The sequence below is a fragment of the Lagopus muta genome, chromosome Z, assembly GCF_023343835.1.
Source record: "Lagopus muta isolate bLagMut1 chromosome Z, bLagMut1 primary, whole genome shotgun sequence".
NCBI lineage: Eukaryota > Metazoa > Chordata > Aves > Galliformes > Phasianidae > Lagopus > Lagopus muta.
In genome coordinates, this window is record NC_064472.1 from 64,056,995 (window position 1) to 64,084,517 (window position 27,523).

Here is a 27,523-nt window from a genome sequence, read left to right on the forward strand (position 1 = left end):
TTTGTTTCCATTCTTCATATTCAAATATTTACCTTTTGCAAATATTTGCAGTTTTTCTATTCTGAATATTGTCAATAAATACCTTGATTTTTTCTTTACTTCGACTTGGCTGGCACAGTCTTTTGCTGTCCACCTCTATAAATGTTGCTTCTCTCCTGAAGATGAAACAGACCAGGTGCTTTTCAGTATAACTCCCATATACCACATCTAGGGATTTGTAAAAGCAACTCAAAACTAATGTCTTCTATATTCACAGTAAAATACACTAGCAAACGCATAATGACAGTGAATGCAGAACTAGTTTGTCTTCATCTGAAAGAGGTCTTTTCTACAATTTCCAAGGCTTTCTGCAACTACATTTTTATCTTTTATTGTTGTTCATTAACTTTGATAATTGAGAGATATACAGAAGAAAATGTAAGAAACACATCCATGGATTTCTCATCATTATTAAGCTCAAGATCTTTGTTCTTACTGTCTCAAATTATACTGAAATTCAGTTAGGAAAAGGGCATTAAAGACTACTTGTGTTTAAAATAAATAGATATGCTAGAGAGAGACAGAAGATTTCTACGTTCACACTACTTATACAAAGAAATAGAGGCACAATATGCTGTTTTCTCTTGACTCATAATTACAGAGATTGAGGACATCATTTGGTCTGTTGTTACAATTTTTAATTTGTAAAGATGATGTAAATAATTTCTTCTTAGAATTTATTCTAAACCTATTTTCTTTTAGTTTAGAATCATTATCCCTTTTCCTGTTAATACACTCCCTGATAACGAATCCATCCCCAGCTTTCTGGTTGACCCCCTTTAGGTATAGTAAGGTCTCCCTGGAGTCTTGCCTTCTTCAGGTTGACCAACCTCATCTGTCTCAGCCAGTCTTCACAGGAGAGGTACTCCAGATCTATGATAATTTTTGTGACTTCTGGACTCCCTCCAACAGATCCACATCCTTGTGCTGAGGATTCCAAAGATGAATCCAGATGGGGTTTCATGAAAGTGGACTATAACGGGAGGATCACCTCACCTTGCTGACTCTTGTTTTGATGGAGCACAGAATGCAGTTGGCTTTCTAAGCTGCCAGTACATCCTGCTGGATTATGTTGAGTTTCTCATCAGTGAACAATCCCAACTCCTTCTCCTCAGGGTAACTCTCAAGCCTTCTCCACCCAGTTCATTTGTGCTTGGAATTGCCCAGTCTAGCTGCAGGAGCTTGCACTTGGCCTTGTTGAGCTTCATGAGGTTCACATGGCCTCACCTCTCTAGACAAGTCTAGACATCCCTCTGGAAGGTGTCCCTTCCCTCTGGTGTGTCAAGTATGATTTTTTTTCCAGAAAATCTTCCAAATCTTATTAATACTCTGCATTCTTAAGTCCTTCTTTTAACAAGTCATTGCTCAAGGTCAATTGGTAAGAGAAATGTGACAGAAAACCTGTAGCACTTGAACACCAAGAACTGGTACTGTAAAACATATTCTGAACTACCTTTTGCAAGTGACAGTAGTCAACCAAGATGTAATTATTATTGGAAGTTCTTCCCTTAACTACAGTTCTGTTCTTTTGCTACTGCTCCTGCTGACAGATTTCACCATAAGTTTTAGCTCTTGCTGGAGTGCCTCAGGCAACAAACGCTGCTTCCTCTTGGAAGAGTTGCAGTGTATCTTAAATGTTCATAGATGATAAGAATTTCTAATGCTTGAGATGTCTGAGTGCTTAAATGTCCCAGGTACATTTCTTCTAGCTCATCTCACTTGCTGCAGGAGAGCAATTTTGACAGACCTAAGAAACATGTTCAGGAGTCAGTGTGTTTTAGTCCCATGCCTGTCTTTACTTTAAAACAACAGAACTGGAGCTTTCAGCAGAAGGCCAGCACTGTTACTCTAGCACAGAGATAGCAGCCTGGGTCATAATGAAAATCCGTGGAAAGCTGAAGAACTGAGCAATGTCTCCAGGGCCTCAGTTTAATCCCTCAGTAAGAGGAAATCTTTACATCTGCACTTGATGACAGGTACAGCCAGCGGGGGTGTAACATTTTGTTGCTTGAAAGATTCATGTGTCGGGTGGCAGACTGAAAGCTTCATTTATTTTGATTTGTTGACAAATAGACTTCTTACAAGCATTTAAGCGGATAATATTTCAAACAGCCAAAGAGCTGCAAAATAAAACATCACATAAGCCATTAAATGCATGTAAGCCATTAAATGTAACCAAGGAAAATACATTAAGATGACAAAAGTATTTATTGTCTTTTATTTTGTTAAAGAAAGAGAAATTTAAATTGGGCAAAAGCAATTAAGGATTCAAAAGCAGAGTCTTAATGTACAGGTCAGCAGGTAAGGTAGATACATTACCATCTGATGTGTCGATTGTATCTGTACTGTCTGCTGCCATAGGATGTCCTATTTCTACTACCATTATCAGATATCAGGCTGGCTGTACAGTAGGCTGCAACCATCTACTCTTAGGAGGGCTAAAAAATAGAACCTAAATCAAAAAATATTTTCCATATAGGGAAATATTTCAAACAGAAATTACTTTCATATATAATATTTGGGGGTGTAGGCATGGACAATTTGTGATTTGGCATATTTTAATTTCTCTGCTTGAACAAAATGAGAGGAAATCAAAACAAAAAACTGTTATTGGGATATTTTGACATAATTCTATGTTCAATGTCCATTTTTCAGATAGAACTGTAGCGAAAACTTTGCTGAACTTTAAAGGTAAATGTAAAAATGACACTGCGATATCTGCCAAGATGAGCAAATATCTTCTACTCAAATCAGTACTAGAAAATCAAGAAGAGTTGGTACTTTTCAGTACAACTTCTATTTTTTTTTTAATTTCTTTGTTCCTACAGTTCCTTTTCACAGCATACAAAATCCACATTTACGAATTTCTCATTTCAGTAAAAGTGAATAACTATTATGCTTAGAAGTGGGTGAGAAATTTCTATAGTAGAACAGAAAAGGACAACTCACAAGAACTAGTAGTGCTCCAAATAACATACAACTTTTTACTTTCTTGGCAATTATATAATAATAAAAATCCATAGTGTCATGAGACTGGTACATTCTTCTATTTTAAGAAATTTGAATGGATTATGGTTTTCCAATTAGAAAGATGTAAAGGCATTGGAAAGAGATTGTTAAATAATAAATTAAAAGTTGCCCTATCACATAAAATTATCAAAACAAATTAATTAGGAAGTGATACTATAGGCCTTTTATACATAAGATTTTCACCAGCCATAGGCTGTGGTTTCTTGATGCAAAAACATTTACAATATCATATTGTTCCAGAAAATTAAAATTCCAATCCTTGGCAAGTTCTCTTTTTATTTTTTACCTTCTCTTTTAAAGCTATAATCTAAATTAAAGAGTTCTGCCAAGCATTTTAGCTGAGTATAAAACTGTAGCAATAGCACTTTTGAAAGAGTTCCTAAAGCCAATCATCATAATCTCAACCTTTCAATTGGCTATCACATATTTAAGAAAGGTGCACAGCAGGATCTATTCTTTGTATCACAAAATGCAGGGAATCCTTTCACGGAAAGCATAAAGCACTCAGGAACATCCTTTTCCTTCCTGTGATGGTGTATGGCAGTTCATATTCATAGCTAGCACTTTCCTTGAGCGTTTCATTTTCTGCATAACTTTTTTTTATTTGTTACTTTCATTACTAGATTCATTTAACAGCCATCCAGGAAGAGAGTGATAAATTGTCTATTACTTATTCTGTTACAGAATTACAGAATTGCAGGAGTTGGAAGGGACCTCAAAAGATCATGGAGTCCAACTTCTCTACCAGAGCAGGTACCCTACAAAATGTTGCATAGGTAGGCATTCAGACAAGTCTTCAATATCTCCACAGAAGGACTGCAACATCTCAGCCTTCTCTTCTCCATGCTGATGTGTCCCAGGTGTCAGCCTTTCCTCATAAAGAAGATGCTCCAATCCCTTCATCATCTTTGTGGCTCTCCACTGGACTCCTTCTTTAGTTTGCTTAGTATTGGCATTTTTACCAGCAATGAACAAGAGCCTGCATGCCACGTCCATAAATATCTGCACCATCAGATATGTTGTTGTTGCCATTAAGGAAGTGCACCACCCACCATCTCATTGTGCTGATATCCACTGTTTGGTCTCTGTCAATGTTCAGAAAGAATTAATGAATGTCAGCACGTACAATTTTTTCTGCATGAAGGAATTCAGCTACTTTTGCTCCAGACACACTTCCATGCCAGATACCATTCTGTCAGACTATCCTTCTGCTGCCATTTGTCACATGGGAACAAAATGTATTGGTGTGAAGGTTCAACCTCTACAGCCATACTATCAACATTCCTGTGGCCAACAACACTGTGGGCCAACAGAATAGAACAGGAGGCATTACTTTTGGAGCAGCCTGCATATATTTCCATGAGAAATGGTATCAGTGAGGTGACATCTAGCAAATGAAACACTCCATGACATTTCTATTTTGAACAATGCACTTATGGGAACATTCCCAAACAGTGCTGAAGGTAATTTCTTCCACAAACTCAAGAATAAAAGTTGCCTTTCAAGCTGATCAAAACAGAGGTGCCAAGCACAGACTGCATTCTATTAATCATTGCTTCTGTTGTTTTGCATTCTCTGCATCATATTAATGCATAGATCTACAAAAAAATGATTCCCTAGAGGTAAGAAGCTTACACTGCGACATACTGTGTTTCATTACCAATACAATTCTCAGTCCTACTGACATCTAACAGCCCCCTTATTTAGCCTTTGTACACATTTATTATAATTTGAAGTTTGATATTTGATTTGATTATTGCACGGTTTTGAACTGCATGAGTAATCCCCTTGCAAATTGTGCAATGACTCCCACTGCACTGTATAAGATGGCAGAAATTGCGTTTAAAACAGCATTAGACATATGACATACACAGAAATCATAAGTTGATAAATATACAGATGAGGCAGGGGATACAGGTAAGAAGGCTTCCCTAGTCACACACCAAGGAATGTTCTTACTGAAATGATACACTGTCTTGCAGTGTTTGATATAGCAATTGTACTCTAAATAATTGTTTCCCTAAATAAGTTAAGCACCTAAGCCTGTACATGCACACTCTTAGAAGAATCCATGCCCATGTTCTGCACTCAAATATGTTATTCTTATCACTTGAACTTCAGGCCCACTATAAAGCACATAAGGTTCTGATTTGTATAAGTTACTAATATATACTTTTCCAATACAAGTGGCTTCTGACTTTTGCTCCCTATGCAGACAGTATTATGCTCCTTCTCACACAAAATTATTTAGTTTAATTCATAGCATACACCTGTACTCCCCACACTTCAAATGATCCTGTTCAGTTCAGACCCTGCTTCCACACTTGCATCAATTTGAAAGCTGGGCATTTTGGAGGAAAGCTAGATGCAGATCTTACTGGTCTGCCATACAGAAACAAGATGGCCTAGGGATCAGCTGAATACCTGATCCAATCAGTCAATGCTCAGCTCTGATGACAGCTTCCAACCAACTCTGATACCACTCAACCTTTCAAAAAAAATGCAAAAAAGCCTTAGATTTATAACAGCAATATGAATAACTATGAGTTTCACAGTTAATTGTATCATAAAGTTTAAAATTATTTCATATTACATTAAGCCCTTAGTGGCAACTTTCTTAAGATAATATACTTAATTCTGCGTGTTCACATCTCACCAAGTATTCATGGAGTCGAAAACTCTCTAGGAGAAAATGTTTACTTAATTCTTTTTCAGTGTACCAATCAAATTCTGAACCTATAAGATCCTTATTATTAATTCATAGTACTAAGTTGTATTCTTTATTGATTAAACCTTTTTGTTTGTTTAATCCAGTATAAAATATTTAAATAACAAGTCACTGTATGGCATTAATGAGAAACTATTTTAAGGATAATATAGAATGCAGACAACCAAGAGAGTCTTTGATTGCAAGAAACACATGGGGGCAGCTACCAGATGTCACACAGCATCCTAGACAGATCAGAACAAAAGATTCAGAGGAGACCATTACATAAAGGGTTCCCTGTCATACGTACCATCTGAGTCACCTTTCTTAGATAGAACTGCCTCACCTAAGACTTACGGTTTTTTTACCAGAAGAACTGAAACATCATTGTATGAAGAGACTAATGCCAAATATTCTAACATGTCCAGAAATGTCCCATCTGTTTCCACTCAAACACTGTCTAAATTCCCACAGACTGAACAACTGAGCTCTAGTTCTGTTCTTCAGAGCTTTAGAGTATTTCAAACTGGTTTTGTTTAAGAAACTGTTAAAATGCGAACAGAACATTTGCTTTGGTTACTTAGTTCACACGAGCAGAGCTAACAAAAGTGATTTTAAGGAGATTTTAGTCGATGCCAGTGGAGAGACTGAGATAAAGTGGTGTCAGTGCATATAGTAAGTTCATTCTTGAACTTTCATAATCAGAAAACATTCAGTGATAGGCTTCTAAGAGTAGATAAGTAGGAGAAGAAATATAAATGCTTTTGGTGACTAGAAGGCACCAGAACTTCTAATAAAATTAATTACATGAGTATTGTGTCTCTTTCATAGCCAAGAAGTAAAGATGGGATGTGTGAAGACAAAAACATTTACACTCTTACAGCAAATATATCTGGAAGAAGATAGAAAAGATATAAGATAGAAAAGCACCTCTGACTGAAGTTAATCATATTACTGGTGTAGCTCAGGTGTGGAAAGCTTATCCAGATCTGGAAATGGAATTGCTTTATACTGAAAATATCCTTATCAGTGACATAGGATATTATTTGTGTTTTCTTTTTCCTCTCTTACTCCTTTCTCTTCTGTTTTTCTGCTATAAACTTAAATCAACTTGATATGTGAAATCCCTGTGTGACATATTTATGGCAAATTTAGTTAGAGTACAAATTTACTTCAAGTAGCACATCAAAAGTCAAAGAGAGAATGGCATTCAAACAATCAGGCTCATTTTTTCATGAGAGAATTGTAACATGAACGTGAAGCAGGTATAAATCTTTCTCAGGGGCTTACACTTCTGGGCATTTCTGAAGAAGTGTTTGGACTTTGCCTAGAACCTAATTGCTTTTTTTGGAGCAAGAAAACAGGAATACAACATGAATTAACATGGATATGCAGGTTGGCACTGAAATGTCAATGATTATAGATAAATAGATGTCAAACAGCAGTACACCTTCAGGCAACAAGTGTTGTGGCAATTGCTTAATGAAGATTACACAAAATCACAGAATCATAGGAGTTGGAAGGGACCTCCAGAAATTCAAATTCCTCCTGCTGAAGAAGTTCCCTATTGCGGATTGCACAAGAAAGACAGGTTTTTAGTATCTCCAGAGATGGAGACTCCACAATATTTCTGGGCAGCCTGTTCTAGTGCTCAGTCACCCTCACAATAAAGAAGTTCTTTATCATATTTAGAAGGAAGTTCTTGTGTTTCAGTTTGTGCCCATTGCCCCTTGTGGTGCTCAGCACCACTTAAAAGGGGCTGGCCCTGCACACTTGATTCTCAACGTTTAGATAAATAGAAGCATTGATAAGATGCCCTCTCAGTCTTCTCCAGGCTGAATAGTGCCAGGTGTCTTAGCCTTTCCTCGCCAGGAAGATGATCTAGGCCCCTCATCATCTTTGTGGCCCTTCGCTGGACTCCTTCAAAAGATCTTTGTCCTTTTTGAACGGGGAAGGTTAGAACTGGACACAGTGCTCTTGATATGGCCTCACCACTGCAGAATAGAGAGGGAGGATCGCTTTTCTCAACCTTCTGGTCCCTCTTTTTAGTTCACTCCAGGATACAACTTGCCTTCTTCGCCACAAGAGCGCACTGCTGGCTCATAGCCAACCATCAGTTTTATCATTCACCGCAGCCATTTCAAGTATCTTGTGCCTTCACACCTACAGTCAGCAGTGTTTCCTGACTGGTATGGCTCATTAGCAGGAAAAGAACACATCTGGTTATTCTTACTCCACAAAAAGAAATGTATTGATCATGATCAATAGTCTCAAAAGCATTGTAGCTTCAAAACACTGATTTAGTGGAGTTTCTTCTAAAAAAATGCTTTAAAAAACTTCATTAACTAATCCAAAATACATCTTTCTATCTTCATTGGACAGAAAATTATTTGAAATCATTTCCATTACAAGTCACTGTGGTGACTATAGCATCAACTTAAAAAAGCACTGCATTTTCAGTGAAGACTGATATACTGCTATGATCCTGTTCTAGTTTTTAACTTGAGCTTTTTATGGTTTTTTTGCAAATTGGAGGAAAAAAAATCTGGCAAGCTGGCAGTGTCTATGAACTATTCTATCTTGCACACCTTTCCCCCTCTCCCATTATCTATCTCTGACTTTTTTGTGCTGTTTTCTTCCACTTGTAAAAAGAGCAGATTCATATAAGCTGCTAAGAGATATCTCACAAGACTTTGTTTTCCTTGATTCTCACCCAGGACTTATGCAAGATGTATCTTCCTGATCAGATTATATTATTTCCATGTCTCTATTCAGTTGTGCATGCGAAAATAGAGACAACACTGCTTGTCTTGTTGCTGCTCAAGAAACATGGGCTTTGACATGACAAAGCCATGTGCTTGCATGGCACATTAAAGTCTTGAGACATCTCTGGCCTTGTCTTAGCCTGAACTATTTTAGATTGCTTAGGTGTGTCAGCAGCTGCCTAGCAGTCAGGCATCTATGCTCTAGGTTTGCTTTACTTTTACTTTAGTTTATAGTGATAACATGTAGTTGTTCTGTGTGGACAGAACCTTCAAGGACTGTGCAGTATACATTTTAGAAAAAAAGAAAATCTAAGAAGAATTTCATAAAACCATATTATCATCAAAGTTAGAAAAGACTGCTATCATCTGGTTCAACTATCAACCCATTACCACCATGCCCACTAACCATGTCACTCAGTGCTACATCTATGTTTCTTGAACACTTCCAGGGATGTGATTCAATCACCTCTCTAAGCAGCCCATTCCAATGCATTACCACTTTTTCAAATAATAATTTTTTCCTAATATCCAAACTGAACCTCCCCTGGAATGATATAAGGTCACTCCCTCTTGTCCTATCTCTCTTACCAGGGAGAAGAGACCAACAGCCACCTCAATGTAACCTCCTTTCAGGGAGCTGTAGTGAGCTATAAGATCTCTCATGTTCCCAGTTCCCTCACCATCTCCCCATAAGACATGTGCTCCAGGTCCCTCAGCAGCTTCATTGCCCTTCTCTGTACATGCTCCGGGGCCTCAATGACTTTCTTGTAGTGAAAGGCACACAACTGAGCACAGCTCTCATGGTGCATCCTCTCCAGTGCTGAGTACAGAGGGTGCTTCTCTGCTCCTGACAGCAACACTATTTCTGAGCCAAACTAGGATGCAGTTAGCTTTCTTGGCAACCTTGGCTCACTGCTAGCTCATTTTCAAGTGGCAGTTGACTAACACACTCAGATCTTTTTCTGCTCTGCATCTTTCACAACATTCTGCTCCAAACACATACAGTTTCATGGGGTTATTTTGACCAAAGTGCAGGACAATTGACCTCTAGTGACTGATTCCTAATTGGATTTAAATCCATTTAACACCACCCTATGGGCTTGGCCTTCCAGCCAGCTTTTTCCAAACCATGAGCTGACAGCTTCTCCAGTAGAATGCTGTGGAAGGCAGTATCAAAAACCTAAAGCCTAGATTGAATGTGTCCACACACAAAAAAGCTTATTAAGAAATTGTAAAAATTAACCCAGGTGAAAATCCCAGTAGATTCAAGACTAAGGTCAAAGAAATTCCCATTATAAAATCACCATGAGAAACCTGGGATGCAGTCAGCTAATTACAGCTCCCACTTCACAGTGCACCCAAGGACCTCTGACTCTTGGGGAGCATTTGAACATCAGGATCATCAGGATTATGTTCTAAGGGATTTTTTACCACAGTGTCAGTATTGATAACTGTTTTCTATTAACTAGACAATTTAGACTTCAACTGCCAATATCTTTGTAACAGGGCTGTTAATTATAATCACTTTACTTTGGTACTTTATATAAGTACCAAATATAAGTATATAAGTACTTTATTTTGGTCATACCGCTAAATCTTGGAATTAGAATGAAAATAATTTTTTGGCTTCACATAAAAGGCATACATATTTTCTTGCCCAGGACCAGATTTCAAGAGTAATATCCTGACTAGCTGTAATTTTGCCAGAAGGGCCTGCCTGTTCTGATTCCTGTGTAATGTGTAATGTAGGTCTAAAGTCATGTTTACATTCTGTCAAGCTCATCTGTGGGCTGTTAGCATTTTCATAATGCAAGTTATATATCATATAAGTTACATATCATATTATATCAGAAAGAATATAATTAAGATCAAGAAAGAAAGATGTTGAAAAGGAAAACAATTGCACATCATAATTCATGCAAAAATAGAAAGTGGTCTCTTGTTCAAGAGGAGAAAATATACTTAATGCATTTTCACAAAGAAATGCAATTTTTGCCTCAAAAAACCTTTCACCCAAATTGTCTTTTTGCTCTTCATAAAACAACAGTTTTCACAAAATTAGCTTTCAATTCAAGCAAGAGTAAAACTTCATGAGCTTTAACCTCTGAATATTAATTTCAGATGCGAGAACTGGTATGTTTGAACAAAAACTGCACATTTAGTTTACCTGTCAACTAATCATGAAGCAAAAAATGCACAATTTCCTTTTATCAATTCTTGTTATAACTTTTTAGACATCTTATGCCTTAGTCAAGTAACAGAGAAAATAATTATTCTACAAACACAGATTCTGAATCTCCAATTTCTGTGCTAGCAATTCCATGAGAGGGAAAGAAAACAATGCATTTGGCAGTCATTATACTGTCAGACTGTTTCAGTGATAGACATTTTAAAATACTACTCACTGCAGAGTACTGATTTCTTATTTAAAAGGTCACAAATAAATCTAAGGTCTCTTTCTTGAAATATTTCATCATGTAATATATTCTTCAAATGTGTACTGATATTGTTCTACATTGTCTTTTATGGAGTTTAATTGAGCCCTCTTTTTAGATGAGGGAATATGCACCAATTGAAGCTACTAGTCTTAGGGAGACAAATCAGAGATGCACTAGGGCTTCATATGCTGAGGAGAACTGCCAGAGCACAAAGATTCTGCAAGCTGGAAGGCACCACTCCTCAAAATGCTGGGCAACACAGGGAAAATGCATTACTAGCAGTTCTCTGCAGTAAAAGAAAGACATAAAACTAGCACTGACATCAGAACTGTCACTAGTCTCAGCTTGTCTGGGTTCAGATCAGCCCTGTCCATCCAGAAGGCTGCCAGAAGTTTTCACTACTTGTCACCCTGAGGAGGAGACAATCTTCAGAACTCCAAAGAAAGTGGCCCAGCACTGAGTGAGAGTGAGAGTTACTGTGACTGAAATCACACAGTGATCAATCAGTGCAGTTTGGATGTGTGGTACTGTTAAGTCTCTCATAATAAATATTTGAAAACGCTTGAAATTTTAAAAGGAAGATACAAAAATTAAGTATGTAGAGAAAAAATAAACCTAAAAAATAATCAAAAGCAAAAGCATTCCAATCATTTTAAAGTGTTCTAAACTCAAAGCTCAATAGTGGGTACCACAAAAGAAGTTAAAATTGATTTCTTGATTCCACTAAAATGAAAAGGACAATTGAACTTATATTTCATTCACTATACTTTATTAGGTGCCACATTTTATTCACTATATTTCTTTATTCAATGATATATTTTTATTAACTGGCATGTATTTTATTCAGCAGCAGCTGCTTGCAAATCTTTCACTGCTGTATGATGAGAACTGACAGAAGAGTTTTAGCTAGCACCAATTGCTCTATTTCTTTATTCAAGATTTGTACACATACCAAGTCTGTGGTATGATGCCTGAAAACATAACGAAACTTAAGGACGGGTTAGAAATCCCTATATATCGCAACAATTTTTTTTCTGCTTCTGTTTATATCCACAGAAGCTGATATTGAAGGACAGGCCTTTGCCACTTCTGATCTCTTCTTAACTTAAGATACATTATATTTTGAAAATTGAGAAGTTGAAGAAGCAACAGGAAAAGATAGTGGGAAAAAAAAATCCCATGTAAGAGGCAATACAGCAACTATGCGCTTGGAAATTACTACCTGGTCAATGTTAAACCTCTAAGTAGAAAATGGCCAACATATACAACTGTCTCAAGAAAATTGCCATTAATGAAACTTCAATACACTTCATGATATGTTCCTATGGTTTTTAAATGGATGATTTTGGGCTTAAGTATTACGGGATACAGGCCCGTGAACAAGAAAGCAAAAATCCCACACATTTTTTCTGAACAAGAAAGCTATTTCTCTTGTATTAACTATGCTTCAGGACTGCGTGAACTCTTCTGCAGAAATAAGGAAAATGATTTTCTAAGTAAAAACAAAGAAAGAAATTTCTGTTGTGTGCAAAGCAATCACTTTATGATGGGAAATTAACGCCTGTTTCAAAGATGTTATGGCCAAACGTGCACAGCTGCCTTTATTCAATCCCAAATGCTGCAATTACAAGCATTATTTTCTAATTAATTTTCTGGAAATAGCCTTTTACTTAGATAATAAGGCTTTAGTTTTGAATCAAATACCTTCTATTGAATTACCCAGGAAAGTTTTGGCAAGTAATTATTTATGGATCAAGTTTCCGTAACAAAGGCCTTATCATATGTCACTTTTGCCTTGCTGCAATAAAGGAACACAATCAGAATGTTAAAAAATTATTCTCCATTACTGCAAACAGGTTTACTAACACTGAGCAGCTTAACTCTAAACTAAAACACATCAGGCAATTTTATATGATGAACATCTACCATGCCTAAGTCTATCAACTTAAAAAATGTTTTAAAAACACTGTTTCTACTTGCAGTAATATTTTAAATATCATCTTCCCTTGTCCTCTACAGAATCTCGGAAGGTCATTCTTTCAGTTTGTCTTTCTTGAAGATGAGAGGATCTCTCTACATACTCTTCTGAGACTCTCAGTAAATGTTGAACTACTAGTGATCTATGTTTCAAAATGTCTTTCTTCCTTGGTTATTCACATCCAGATTCACTACACATCAAAATTACAGTTCATATAAAAAGTTTAGGTAGGTTAAATGTTGTACATTTCTTGTTTCAACTCAAATTGTCTTGTATCTTCTAACTTCCAGTAGTCTTCATCAGGTTCCCTTCCCTTCCTGTGGGAATATTTACAAAACTGTTGCTTGTATGCTGATTGAAGTGCTCTTTTTTTTTTTTTAATGAAAAAAATAAGAGAGGTCATCACATAATCACATTACTACAAAGGGCAATGCTGTACTCCACTGAAGTCTGCAGCAAACTTTGCTGTAATATGATTTGAACATTGCAGTGTATTATTTTCTTCATATGAAAGCTTTGTGGTCAAGTTGAATGAGGGGATCTAGAAGAGATCTGGAAGAGACTTATCTGAGCTGCAGCATGCAGTACCTCCAACTGATTTATGTCAAGTTCCCTGCTCTTCAAATTTAAATATAGAACTGAAGATGCTGTGCTACTCTAATCATTAGTTCACTAATTATTCATTGAGAGTGAACAGAATTGCTTCAGAAATGAAGTGGGAGTGACATTTGTTTAGTGTTAAGATGATGTTAAAAATGACTTACTGGAGCTTTTAGACACTTGATTTTGTATCAGATAAGATACAAGAGGATTTTCTTACTTTGCAAGACAAATTCACAAATACATGTATATATATATTTATATATATAAAACCAAAGCCAAAATTCTTGAGCATCATGAGATTTCACAGGAGCTCTAATTGGCTCAAACGTGTATTGAACTGACACAGTGCTACTTTTCAGTACTTCATATGAATTATCAGTTACACTCTTTAAACAGTCTAACAGTCACTCCAGTGTCACAGGTACAAAAAATAATAGTCTGAAATATCAAAATCTCTGGAAGAAAGGAAATTCTGCTTCTTGATCAGATTTCATTTTGGTGCTTTATCTTTCAGAAGGCATTACACTGTTAACACCTATCACTCCCGTAGCACTGAAATCTGAACTGAAATTTTGCTAACAGTAAGGTGTCATCCGAGGGCAATGATAACATGCAACAACTTGTTAAATTGATAAGAATTTTTCTCCAAATGCTAATGTCTGGTATTTCTGAATGACTAAAAAAATCTGCAGGCAATATTACAGAACAGTTTACTTTGTGGTTTTAGTTTGTTCTTTTTTTTGGGGTGGGGGGGGGTGGGGGGAGGGGATTTTTGTTTTGTTTTGTTTTATGAATATGACAATTGATTAACAAGATAATTGCTCAGTATTTTTCATTCTCATATGCAGAGTATTATTTCTAATTAAAATATAGACATATTCTGGGTCCAACATAGGATGAATATTATTTTGTTCCATTGTGAGTACTGGTATATACAACACATTTTGAAAAGTGGAATGTAAATCCCACACTTGAATTGCTTATTCATGGTTAGTGTAGAAGAATTAACAAGACTCCTATTAAATATTTATCTAAGGCACAATAGACGCTGCACATTCTTCACGAGTAATATTAGATGGTGACATACTGATCTAATTCTATTGATCAGAGGACTGCAAAGGACTTCATGATACCTTCCAGTGAACTGCAGAAATCCCAGTCACTCCAGACAGATGGCTGAGAGATTTGTGGTGATGTAATTCATCTTACAAAAAAGACTTTTCTTTCCTAAAGCATATCTTAATTTTTTAACATTGGCAGTCAGCAGGAATCTCCCCAGTCTCCCAAAAAATTTAGTAAATTGTTGATAGGGATCCAGCTATAATTCTGCACCCTGGAGTAAATCCCATTGAGTTCTGTGGACCCATGAGCTGATACAATTTGTCTCTTACAATTTTGGTGACCACAAGCGGAAAGTCACAACTCCTCCATCATGGTACTCCATTTCTAAGGACAAACTTGTCAAGCAAATTTCAACACTTAATCTAAAATGTATTATTTTGTGAGAAGCAGGACTGTCTAATGCAATTTCAAACACAGGAAGATCTGTTGATCCATGACTGGAACTGTGGTGGTTTTCTGACTGCCAGTCCAACTGCCATCTTCGTAAAGTACCTCTAACTTACAGAGAATGCTTTTGCCTGAAACCTTACACAAAAGCTAACAAAGATACTTGCCCTTAGTAGCAAAAGCTCCATTTATGTTAATGAGTTTATAAATATACTCTTTGTTGCTCAGGTTATTCACAGCCAGGACTTAGATTTGGGACTGATCCATTGTCCAACATCAAAGGATGTTCTAGATCTTGCATCACTTGTAAACAGAGTTAGAGGGACTAACCCTGGAATTGTCTTATGGTAGGATACATTTTTCACAGGTCTCTTGACACACTAGCACAGTGAGAAAAAAATAAACTTTCAAAAACTTTAGATAAGTGGAACACTGTCTTAATCTTTACAAAAGTCTCAGAGAAGCTGGGCCACAAAAACATCCATAAAATCAAAAACACGTGTTCATAATATGCATCTGCTTCTGTCATTGCTGAGATTCTTCAGAGTTCACCTATGTTATATCATGAGATCCAATATGAGGTTACAGTCAGTATTTGCCAAGTTCATTTGGTAGTTTGCCTGCTCATTTAAATGTGGAGTTAGTTTTTGGTATGCCAGTGATAAGAACTGATTTAAACTCTGATCATATTCCGAGATAGGAGTAGAAATGATGAAAAGTTCCCCAGCACAAATAAATCCCATTCCCAGCAAAACACAGTATACTGTTTTCATGACTGGAATTTGCCTTAGAAATACTTGTTTATGTGTGATCAAAACACCTGATAGACCTGTACAGATTAAAGCAAACGAAGATATGTAATATTTTAGTTGCTCTCTGTATTATATTATTCTCCTTGTTAAATTAAAAGTTCAAGCCTAGTCACTTCCTAGGGCATTTACTGAATTATGGCTATCCAGTACTAGTGATTGTTAATCTTTACACAGCATGTAGAGATCCCTAATGAGCACTTACGTCAACACAAAACCGATTAAGCAGCTTATAAATTATGGAAGCATAAAGACCACCATCTAATAATTGGGGCTATGAAAATGCTACAGGCATTTGTGAAGGATGGCCCAACCTCCTGAGCTATTAGGCCCAAGGCCTTGTTAAGTAACTGTGTGGCGCATCAAATGAGGCAAGACCATGATTTATAGAGTTCCTTTTAGAAGGTCCCCAATTAAAGAAGACAACTTTGCTCTGCCAACCAGCGTTGTATAGTGTATGCAAATATGTTTAAATCCCACTTAGTTTGCTAAATAAAGCATATTTGATAGTTTCCATTCAAAATTAAAATGAGGTTTCTCTGATGCTTAGGAAAGGTGAGGAAAATGCAAATATCCAACATGCAATTACAGAAGAAGATACAAATTCTTAATAGTCATGCAAGTGTTGCTCAGACTTTCAGAGACTACTTATTTGCATTTCAACAGGTATTTGCATTTCAATAGCTCTAGGCCTGAGAACCTGATTCATACCCATGGAGACTGATACTTCAGAAGAGCTACTTTGACAAAGCTGGAACCAAGCGGCTTTCACTTTGGTTGTGGCTCCAGTAGAGAAGGGTATGAACCCTATGCTGTTATTTGAAGTATTTTGGGAGACGCAAAGATCTGCAACACATTTCCTACAAGGCATACACTTATCACTCAGCCTCACAGAACGCTATTCTCTTGCCAGGGCTAAGAAAAAGTCCTCAAAATATTTCCAAGTGGAGAACTATGGGAAGCATAAACCTTCCCACAGGTCAAGCCCTCTCAGCTGAACTGTGAAATCTAACTTTGTACCACCAGAACTGTTAGAGGACATTCCTTGTTATTTATACAAGCAGCTGGGAACATAAACACTCAATGATTTGGGGGCCACAATCTCAGTAAGCATAGAGTCTGTTCAATAAAGAAACAATATGAAGTGCTCTCAGAGCAAATAGGATGTTTGAAGGCAGGAAATAGGTGTCATTCTGATTTCATATCAAAATGTAAGGTGAGATTATTGTACCACTACCTACCTCTCTTCTCGTGAAAAGATTGATATTTATGTGAAAATATTTTCCAATATTACAATAGAAGGTAATTAGCAATTTAATATCCTTTCAATTCCTAAGAAAAGGAAACGTACATGAGTTATTGAGTCATAAATTGTGAAGGAATATTGGGTTGGATGATTACATTAATTTATCTAAGGAAAGGAATGGTAATAGAGCTATTAAGGAAGATATGGGAAACTGGACAGAGAGGAGGTTATTAAGTTATATAACACCATAATTTTGAATACAAATGCAATCCTTTTTTAGTGTATTTCTTAATACTATGGTCATCCAGTAGTTGAGAAAAAGCCACACGCTTACTGTAGGAGGTGGCATCTGATCACCACAAGCACCAAAGTGAATGAAATGCAGTTTGTTTCAGGAATGTTACTTGCCCTTTCAGGATCTGGGGAGATCCAGGCCCACTATCTTACAGTATGCCATTCAAAGAAATGTTCAGTGCCATCAGACTTGTTAGGTAACAGCTTTCTTCAGATGAGTGATTTGCAACTAGTTTGTTTGTAATTAGTTTGTTTGTAATTTGTTTGTTTGTTTGTTTGTTTGTAATTAGTTTGTTCCAGAACAACAAACTAATATAGAACCTCCTCTAGAGTAAACTCCTCTAGAGTAAGGTGGTATTTTGTTTAGTTTCCTCTAGTTCAGAGACAAACCTCAAAACAAGCAAGAAGAGTCATGCTTTAGGTCGGATAGTGTGCAGTAGAGGTCCTGGGGCTGCTTTAAGACTTTTACCCTTCGTGCCTGAAATACCTGCTCAGGGAAGATCATTTCCAGCCATAATTAGACAGCGTTGATGGCTAAAGATGGTTATCTCCAATGAAGGATGGGATCAGAGGAGATTGAACTAAGAAACCAGAATCAGCTTGAATCAGGAAATGAATATCTACAAAGCAGAGCAAACTCATAAGAAACTAAACTTTGGGGTGTTGAGGAGGAATAATATATAGTTTCTCATAATCATGCATAGTTTCACTATAACTTTTGGTCACCTGATATGGCCTGGTTCACATTCTAATTTCTAACAGCTGTGGGCTACTGCTCCACACATAATTTATTATGCCATTACTGTCAAAGTCAGCTTCCCAGTGATAAAAATTCAGAATCATAGAATCATAGAGTGGTTTGCATGGGAAGGGACCTGTGCAGATCATCTAGTTCCAATCCCTCTGCCACAGGCAGAGCTAGCTTCCATTAGGTCATTCAGCTTAAAGTTTCATCCAACCTGACCTTCAACACTGTGCAGGACAACATCACTGGGCAGCCTATTCCATTATCTACCACTGGCATTGTAAAGACTTTCTTACATCTAATCTAAATCTAGTAACTTTTAGTTTAAAGCAATTATACCTTCAATAATTATTTCCTTTTAAATGAAACTGACAGATACGGAAATTAATGTGACACATTTAACCTTTTTTTTTTTCTTAGGAGGTGAGGAAGCCACTCTTCTCTCAAGAGTTTAGCACAGTGAAATATACAGACTGTAGCTAGACTGCTGTTACAAAATAAATTCATTATTATCTTTCTTAAATTAGGATGCTCTCATCCCTGGTATAAATCAAGGCTAGGCTGGAAGGGGCTTTGAGCAACCTGGTCTAGAGGAAGATATCTTTGTCTATAACAGAGGGGTTGGAACTACATGATCTTAAGGGTCCTTTCCAACCCAAACCATTCTATGATACTATGATTTAAAGTACACATCTTCTGCATTATAATTTGAGCAGCAAGCTTCCATTTCCCTAGTATGTTTCCTGCTCTGTATAAAACTGGCCAAATGAAAGCAATTATTCAGACAGTGTAACTCAAAAATGTTGAAAAATTTACTGAGTAAATTATATGACAATTTGACTGTTCATTTCAAGCTGAAATAATCAAATGTGACCCCTTCATGTTAAGACACCATATGAAAAACAAATTTGTCTTAATATTAGCAAAGATCTGTAATGTAGCATTGCTGGGAAGTGAGCACATAAAGAGAACGTTGTCATTAAATGCTACCTAAATGCCTTAGCAATAATTAACATTAGCATGCTGTCCCTATTACTATGCCCAGGGAGTTCACGTTATGTTTTCTTACTTGCAAAGGCAGAATGTTAACAATCTGCACAACCATCCCTATAATGAGAGATCAGAAAAGAATAGCACCAAGAAGGTTAATTAAATACTGCTGCTGAAGCAAAGCAGTCCAGAATTCAGCTACTCTCAGACTTACTGAAATGTCTGGACTTTATTTTCTATAGAAGGTAGTCCAGATACCACAGGGCACGGTGGAGTAAAATTCTCATCTCAGAGCATCTTTCCTTCCATCCTGTGAGTGAGTCTTGAGCTGAGCCAGTGCAGAACAGGCTGCTCTTGGACCCTGTCCTGTCCACTGGCACCTGCACTTCACTGCACTTTGCTTTTATGGAGGGCTCATTGCTACCTTTTTTGAGAAGAGCTTCTTAGGGTCCTTGTTGGTTTTGTGTTAGAGCTTGGAGGTGATGGGACCTTTGCTCTTTGCTGTAGAAACTGCCTCAACTGTCCATCTGCTTATAAGAGTGTCTTATTGTGGCTGGCTTTAGTGTACCTCTTCTTCTGGAGCTGCTTACAGTCCTCAGGACAATGAGACTCTGCATCGTGATCAGAGCATTTGGGAAGCAGAGAGTCACATCTCATGAGGCTGCTAGTGTGCATGTATGAGATACCATGCAAAGACTTCTCTGTCTCAAAGTCTGTCTGAGCTTTTGCAGACCTTCCTTCTGGACAGACCTCATTTTTGCCTACACATGGTTAGGAAAGGAGAAAGCAACAGAAGAAGTAAAAAGTCATGCTTTGCATGTGGTGCTAGATGTGACATCAGCAGTGGGACTGAGAGCACCCTCAGCAAGTTTGCAGGAAACATCAAGTTTTGTGGTATAGTCAACACATCCGATGGACAGGATACCAACTGGAGAAAACTAGACAGGCTTGAGCAGTGGATCCATGTGAACCTCATGAGGTTCAACAAAGCCAAGTGGCAAGGTCTTCCTCTGGATTCCAGCAGCTCCCATTATGAATACAACCTAAGAGATGAAAGAATAGAGCACAGCCCTGCCAAAAAGGATCTGGGGGTACTGGTAGGTGGCAAGCTGGAAATGAGCCAGCAATGTGCCTTTACAGCCCATAAAGCCTGGATGTATCTCTGGGCAGCCTGGTCTAGTCGTTGGTGACATAGCAGGGGGGTTGAAAATAGATGATCATTGTGCTTTTTTGGTCCTTTTCAACCCAGACTATTCTATGATTCTATGAAGTGTGGCCAGCAGAGTAGGGAACGTGATCCCTCCCCTTTGCTCTGCACTGGTGAGGCCTCACCTGGAGAACTGAATCCAGGTGTGGAATCATCAGTACATGGTCCAAAGAAGGTCTGAGGGAGTTGGGGCTGATCATTGTGAAGAAGAAAAGGCTTTGGAGAGATCTAATAGCAGCCTGTAAGATGAAAGAGGATAGGCTCTTTAGCAGGGACTGCTTGGACAGGACAAGAGGAAATGATTTCAAACTAAAGGAGGGAGAATTTAGTTTGGATATAAGGTAGAAGTTTTTTCAATAAAGCGAAGCGCTGAAATAAGTTGCCCAGAGATGTGGTGGATGCCCCAACCCTGGAGATATTTGAAATCAGGTTGGAGCAGGTTCTGAGCACCCTGATCTAGCTGCAGTTGTCTCTGCTCATTGCAGGGGAGTTGGACTAGATGACCTCTTTGTGGTCCCTCCCAACTCTAAGGATTCTATGATTCTGTGATATGGGATTTGTAAAGCTTAGGACTGTGCTTTTTCAAACATCCTGCAGTACAATATGTTCATGCCCTACCATGTCCCTGAGTGCTATCATATGGTAAGGGGGCAATTTTCTGTATTACACTTGGTAGTTACGGACTTGCCAAAGTCCTGACAAAGAAACCCACTAGTCCTAGCCAGTGAGTTGAACACTGTGCTTCTAAGACTTCCTTTCAGGCATAACAGCAGCAGCAGAAAGGAAAAATAAGTAGAAGCATCACCCTGAAATGTAGATAATGGTTATAACTTGGACTTGCTGGTAGTCACTCCCTAGCAAGTGCTTGGAGAGTTTGAAGATCACACTGAGATGATTAAAAGAGTTGGTACGAGATCAGCAGCCAAATTAGAAGGCTAAAGCTAGGTCAGATGGAAAGATGAAGACAGATGTACTGACTATTTGATTCATCTACCAATTATTTGGGAACTAATATGCTCCTTGATACAAAGACAAAATGTTCTCTCTTGAATCTTTAACAGAGCTGACTTCTACATTTTTTTCTCCTCTTCACATTGGAAATGATATTCTTCTCAGCAGTTTGCGTGCACTAAAGCAAAACAAGTGAAAGAAATCCACACCAACAAGAAATCTAATCTGAAATAAAAGGATTAGTCTAGGCCAAAGTGTGTATACATGATTCACCCCTGCCCCAAAAATTGTGAATATTGTTCATTAGAATATGTCATTTTGCTTCACATCAGCGTGTTGGTGCTACTTATGCTAAACTACAGTGCTTTCAGGCTGGCCTTCATTTGGCTTCAATTGTCAAGAACCCTGTGTAAACACCTACTCCAAAGAAAAGCTTTTTTTTTTTTACCACAGACCTCTCTTTTTATTGTCTTTCCTCTCCTCTCTCCTGACCATTCTCCTCTCTCTTCTCCAATTTGTTTTCTGGTGCACTCATCCTCATCCAGCATACATTCCTCTGCTGCCTGCTGACTTCAATCTGCATTTGGCTGTCTCAGATGGATGGTCCCCAGCATGTGCTCTAACGATAGATTTTTGCTTCAGCTCTTTCTGCTTCCAAAGCCAGTTCACCTACATTTAATTTACCTTGCTGTTATTTGCACCTACACTTTAACTCCTGCATGCCCTTGCCCATGTCCTCACATGTTTCTTGCTTGGTGAATTTGCTTGTTTACTGCATTTTCAGTCCCTGATGACATATCTTTACTCTTAGCTAATTACTTTTCTCCTCCTCAAAGGAATCTCCACTTGTTTGCTCCAATAATAAGTTCTCTCTCGTTACTGAATTATCTTGATGTGATTTACATATTTCTCTAATCGTGTTCTCTTCGTCTAAAGAAAAATTTCTAGTTGCTAAGCAATGCTTGATTCAATCTTAAAAGCTCAGAGCAATTTGGATTTACAGTTTTAGTCAGTGATAGCTAGTGTGTAAAATTTAACTGCTTATCTGATAATAAGCAGTGACAGGGTATCCAGATTCACTGATGCTTCGTTTCTTACAAAATACAATTTAATCCAGGTACTGACTGAGTTAGCACCAGTGTAATACTGCAGAATAGAGCAAGTTTACCTGATGGAAAAATTAGGACATCAACAGATCATGGTTAGTCTAGATTATTTTCCTGCAGTTGTTCTTATTATATTATTTTAAGAGGTATGTATGTGCGATGCCAAGCATTGCTGGAACCAAGCCTCAAGCTGCTTTTTGTCTAAAAAGAATAAGTGGCATATATTGTCATTCCTAGTCTGAAATCAGGAGCAAGAATTGCAGGTTTCTGTCTTGCATGTCAGCTGTTGTTTACACTGGCTCCAATACACCATTAGCTGTAAACTCCAAAGAATTGGACTCTACCATTACAAATGAGGGAAAAAAGGCATGCTCTCTGCTTAAATAACCCCTGACTCTTTCATCCATTCAGACATAGTTAGGACCCTCTCCTTTCTTCTCCTCTGCTTTCATCTCCAATCATTGTGGAGATATTTCTCAAAAACTTGTTGGATCAACAGATGTATGATGTGAACCAGTCTCGTCTTATTTTGACTCTTGTTGTATGCCAACAGTATGGATCAGAGAATATAAAGAAAATAGCAGGGATTTCTCCCTCTTGTTCAAAAACCTACAATCACTCAGAGACCAGCAAGTGTTGCTATCAGAAGAGAACAAGCAAGCATCAGTCTCTTTCAGGAAAATTGACTTAAATACACCTATTCACATGCTCTAGAAGGGAGTCTACCACCTGTGGAACTTAGCAAGGAATTTGGAGCCTATTTTTTGTAGTAAAGTATTTAGACAAGCCCAAGCCCCAGGAGGCTGATGCTGCCGATGGTTGTGTTTCCCTGACCTGCAGGCAGCGCGCTTGCAGCACGCTCAGACTGAGGCGAGACGGCTCCAGGTGCTGATGGCCTCCAAGTGCAAGGAGGTCGAAGCTGAAATCCGGAGCGAATACGAGCAGTGCACACAGAGGTTGAGCATGGAGAGGAGCCAGGTACAGTGCACACTGACCGCCCTCAGGGAAAGGGCATTTCCTCCTGCTCCTCGGGAGGGGAGCAGCTCAGGGCTCCTGGACATGGCAGCGTGGCTGTGGCCACCTGGCAAGGAAGCGTCTTCTGTCTGCCCACTGCCCTGCATGTCACCATGCAGCAGGAGCTGTAAAGAGCATAGGACAAAGGCAGCAGCTGGCAATCTGTTTAATGTGTAATGGTACCAACAGGGTGCTTGGAATAGCATTTGAGTATGGGACCTGCAGCCCTGGGGATCGTATGAGCCAGCAGTGTGCCCAGGTGGCCAAGAAGGCCAATGGCATCCTGGCTTGTATCAGGAATGGTGTGGTGAGCAGAACTAGAGAAGTAATCCTGCCTGTACTTGGCACTGCTAAGGCCCCACCTCAAGTACTGTGTTCAGTTTTGGGCACCTCAGTACAGAAAGGACATGGAGGTGCTGGAGCAGGTCCAAAGATGGGCAACAAGGCTGGTGAAGGGCTTGGAGAATGTACCCTCACAGAAGCAACTGGAGGAACTGGGGCTGTTTAGTCTGGGGAAGAGGAGGCTGAGGGGAGATCTTGTAGCTCTCTTCAAATACCTGATAGGTGATAGCAGTGAGAGCAGGGTTGGTCTTTTTTCACAGGTGACAAGTGACAGGACGAGGGGAAATGGCCTTAAGTTGTGCCAGGGGAGGTTTAGGTTGGATATCAGGGAAAACTTTACAAAAGGGTTGTTAAGCACTGGAATAGGCTCCCCAGGGAGGTGGTTGAGTCACCACCACTAAATGTGTTTAAAATCCATTTGGATCAAGGGACATGGTTTGGCAGAGGGTTGTTAGAGTTAGGGTACTATGGTTTGGTTGCAATTGGACTTGATGATCTTTAAGGTCTTTTCCAACCTGAGCAATTCTTATGATTCTATGGCTCCATGATTTGGGTCCAGTGGGACTTGGTCCACTATACCTTGCCCAGAAAGCCAGTGATGCCCCATCCCTGCAGACACCAAAGATGAGGCTGACTGGGTCTCTGAGCTCCTGCTCAAGCTGTGGGTATCCCCACTTTCTGCAGGGGGTTAGACCAGATGGCCTTTAAGGGGTCCTTCCAATTCAAAGCAATTCATGCTTTCTTTCTGTGTGCAGGTTTTATTTTCCTCTACAGTTTCTCCTGAAGACTTCTACTAAGAATTTGCATCATTTTTAGTATTCTTCATGTAAGTTGTTCAATTTTCTTCATAGAATTATGGGTATCTGTACTCCCTGCCCATAGGCAAAGGGATTAAGGAACTTCTGCTTTGCCCTGTGTCAGTGAAAAATCAATCAATCAGAATACAGAGATTACATCAGTATGTAGAACAGTATGTATATACATACATTAAAAATGAAGAACTGCAATGGTATCTGTTTGCTGGGTCAAATCTGTTTAACCAGGAATCGGCACCAGAATAGGCACACACAGGAGAAAGATCTCATTTAAGTGGTGACGGGAAGATAAGAGGGAGCTGTGCATGCCTATGCATTCATGAGAGATCCTTCAGATAGACAAGGTATGCTGCTGCACCCTGCCTGCTCACTTCAGCACTGCACTTTGACTCCCTGATGATGTCTCCCCAGAGCCCTGCTGAGCACTGAGATCTCCCCTAGCTTCCAGCCCCACATCCACTGCAAGCTCCTGACTGCCCATGGGTCGGCTGTCCAAGGTCTGTCCATCCCATCTCCTGGAAATCGTGCTGCTCTTTAGCCTTCCTGTCTGGGAAGGTTTTGCTCTGCACTGCAGCAGAGGCTGGGAGCAGAATTTAATTGTGTGTTGTGATTTCATTATTTAATACTCAAGAAAAACATTGTTTGGACCACGGGGAAGAACAGGGGTTATGAAAAGCTCACAGCTATGTTAGTGCTTAGCCGGAGATGTGAGCTGTTCACAGAGGCCAACAGACATCCCAGACTTGCATTTTCTGAAGGCATCCTGAAGATAAGTGCTAAGCTGGCTCTAAGATGAAAGGAAATGTAAGAGCATAAAAAGGGCTCTGGAGTCTACCACATACTGTCCTGAAAAGACTTTCAGAGTTTATTATTTTGCTCAGCTGGCAACACTATCCACTACTGTTTTCTTGTGGTAAAATTTAGTAGTAGTTGTAGCAGCAGCAGCTATAATAATAATGAAATAAAATAAAAATATAAAATAAAAGCCATAATAATAATAATAAATTTCAGCAAGAAAAAAAGAGTAAATGGATCTCTAATAAAAAGCTGAGAAATCTTTCTCTCGGGGAAAAAAAAAAAAAAAAAAAAAAACATCATCTCTGAAACTGTACGCAACTAGCTAGTTTCTAGAGGAATAAAAAGAAGTGTTTTATAGGAGAAAGCATAGGAGGGTGAGATAATATAAGAGGTTCTTCTTCTAGACGGTTCATCCTAAGAGCAGCACGTTCATTGGGATGGCATCTGGTTCACTCAGGGAAGAAATTCAGTGGCAAGGGCAAAACACTGGATTTTGTCTTCCAAAGAAAGCAAAGCCGGAGGAAACACTTTGATCTTTCCCTGGCAGTTTCAGTATTCTTGCTTGTCTGAGAGCAACCCTCCTGGCCACTCACTCTATCTAGGAGACTTTATATATCTTCATGCATTTATTTTTTCTTATTTTCTCTGTTATTTGCAGTGCATCTGCTCATAAGGATTTTCAGATGACGTTCCACCCCCTCTTTCTACAAGCATCTCATTGCAGCTTCTTCCCCACAATTTGAGGAGTAGCACTTTTGTCCTCTCTTTAGTCCACATACTTCATTAATAGAATCCCTTCTCATAAGCTTTAATGTTTATCCGTTTTGGCTCCTAATGACTTACTATTCTTAAACTAAATCAATTAACATTATGTTCACTTTGGTAAATGATCATATTTGAAATATGTACTCACTATAATACCAATCTCATGTTGTTTATATTTCGTACTAAACTCAGAGATAGGAAGGCTGCATGAAAGGGAAAAAAGTAAAAGCAAGAAATATAGTTACTCTCAGAACACCATCTATGACCAACTGGTAATTGTAATCCCCAAGAAAGGAACTAAATGCAGACGCACTAAAGTAAAACTTTGTATATGTGAAACACTGAAAATCTGCTGTTCCTTCATTAAAAACTGAGTCAAACCTTTTAAAAACTTTTGCTTACGCTAGCACCTTTTAAGCTTCCTTCTATGCCTCCTTCCATCCATTGTCCATCCAACCCCCACATTCTGCAATGACTAAGTACAAAATCAAAGAGTGGATGAATTTGTTGATAAACCTCAGCCTAGATATCAGAAGAACTTTTATGACAGAATGTTTTTACTGAAGACCCCATCAGCTCTTCTTGTTGAAAGCTATTTCCTCCTGTTGTGGTTTAATCCAGCAGTGTTCACTTACTCATCCCCTTCTCAGTAGGATGGAGGAGAGAACAAAACAAAACAAAACAAAACAAGTGGAAGTCATGGGTTGAGGCAGAACTATTTACTAAGAGAGAGAAAAGGAAAAAGATAACAGTTATAACTATAACTATATATATATATATAAGTGTATGTAGCAAGTAATGCACAAGCAGTTGCTCACCAACCCCCACCAATGCCCCACGCACTCCCAAGCACCAGAAGAGAGTGAGATGAACTCCCACCCTTCCTGAACTCTTCCCACATGATGTTTTATGGTATGAATATCCCTTTGGCCAGTTTAAGTCAATTATCCTGATTCTGTTCCCTCCCAGCTTCTCAGGTACTTTGCTGAGAATAACTTTGGCTCTGTGCAACACTGCTTAGCAGCAACTGGAAACACTGGCGTGGTATCAACACTGTTTTTCTCCTAAAAGCAAAACGTAGCATCACACCAGACACTCTGAAGAAAACAATTCCATCCCTGCTAAAACTAAGACATCTCCATTAGTTCTCAATTCCCATAAGCACTCCACAAACACTTATCTACATTTTCCATATTCAAGGCCTTGTCCTGACTACCAGTTGTGTTTCTTTGAATGTGAATGAATGTGTTCCTTTATGTTGTTCTTGCCTCAGCGGATTCTGAATTCTGTCTACTCATTGGCTCTACTTTTCTTACACTTTTCTTCTAAATTTCAGACTTTGTGGGTGTAACAAATAATATAATGCTTCTGA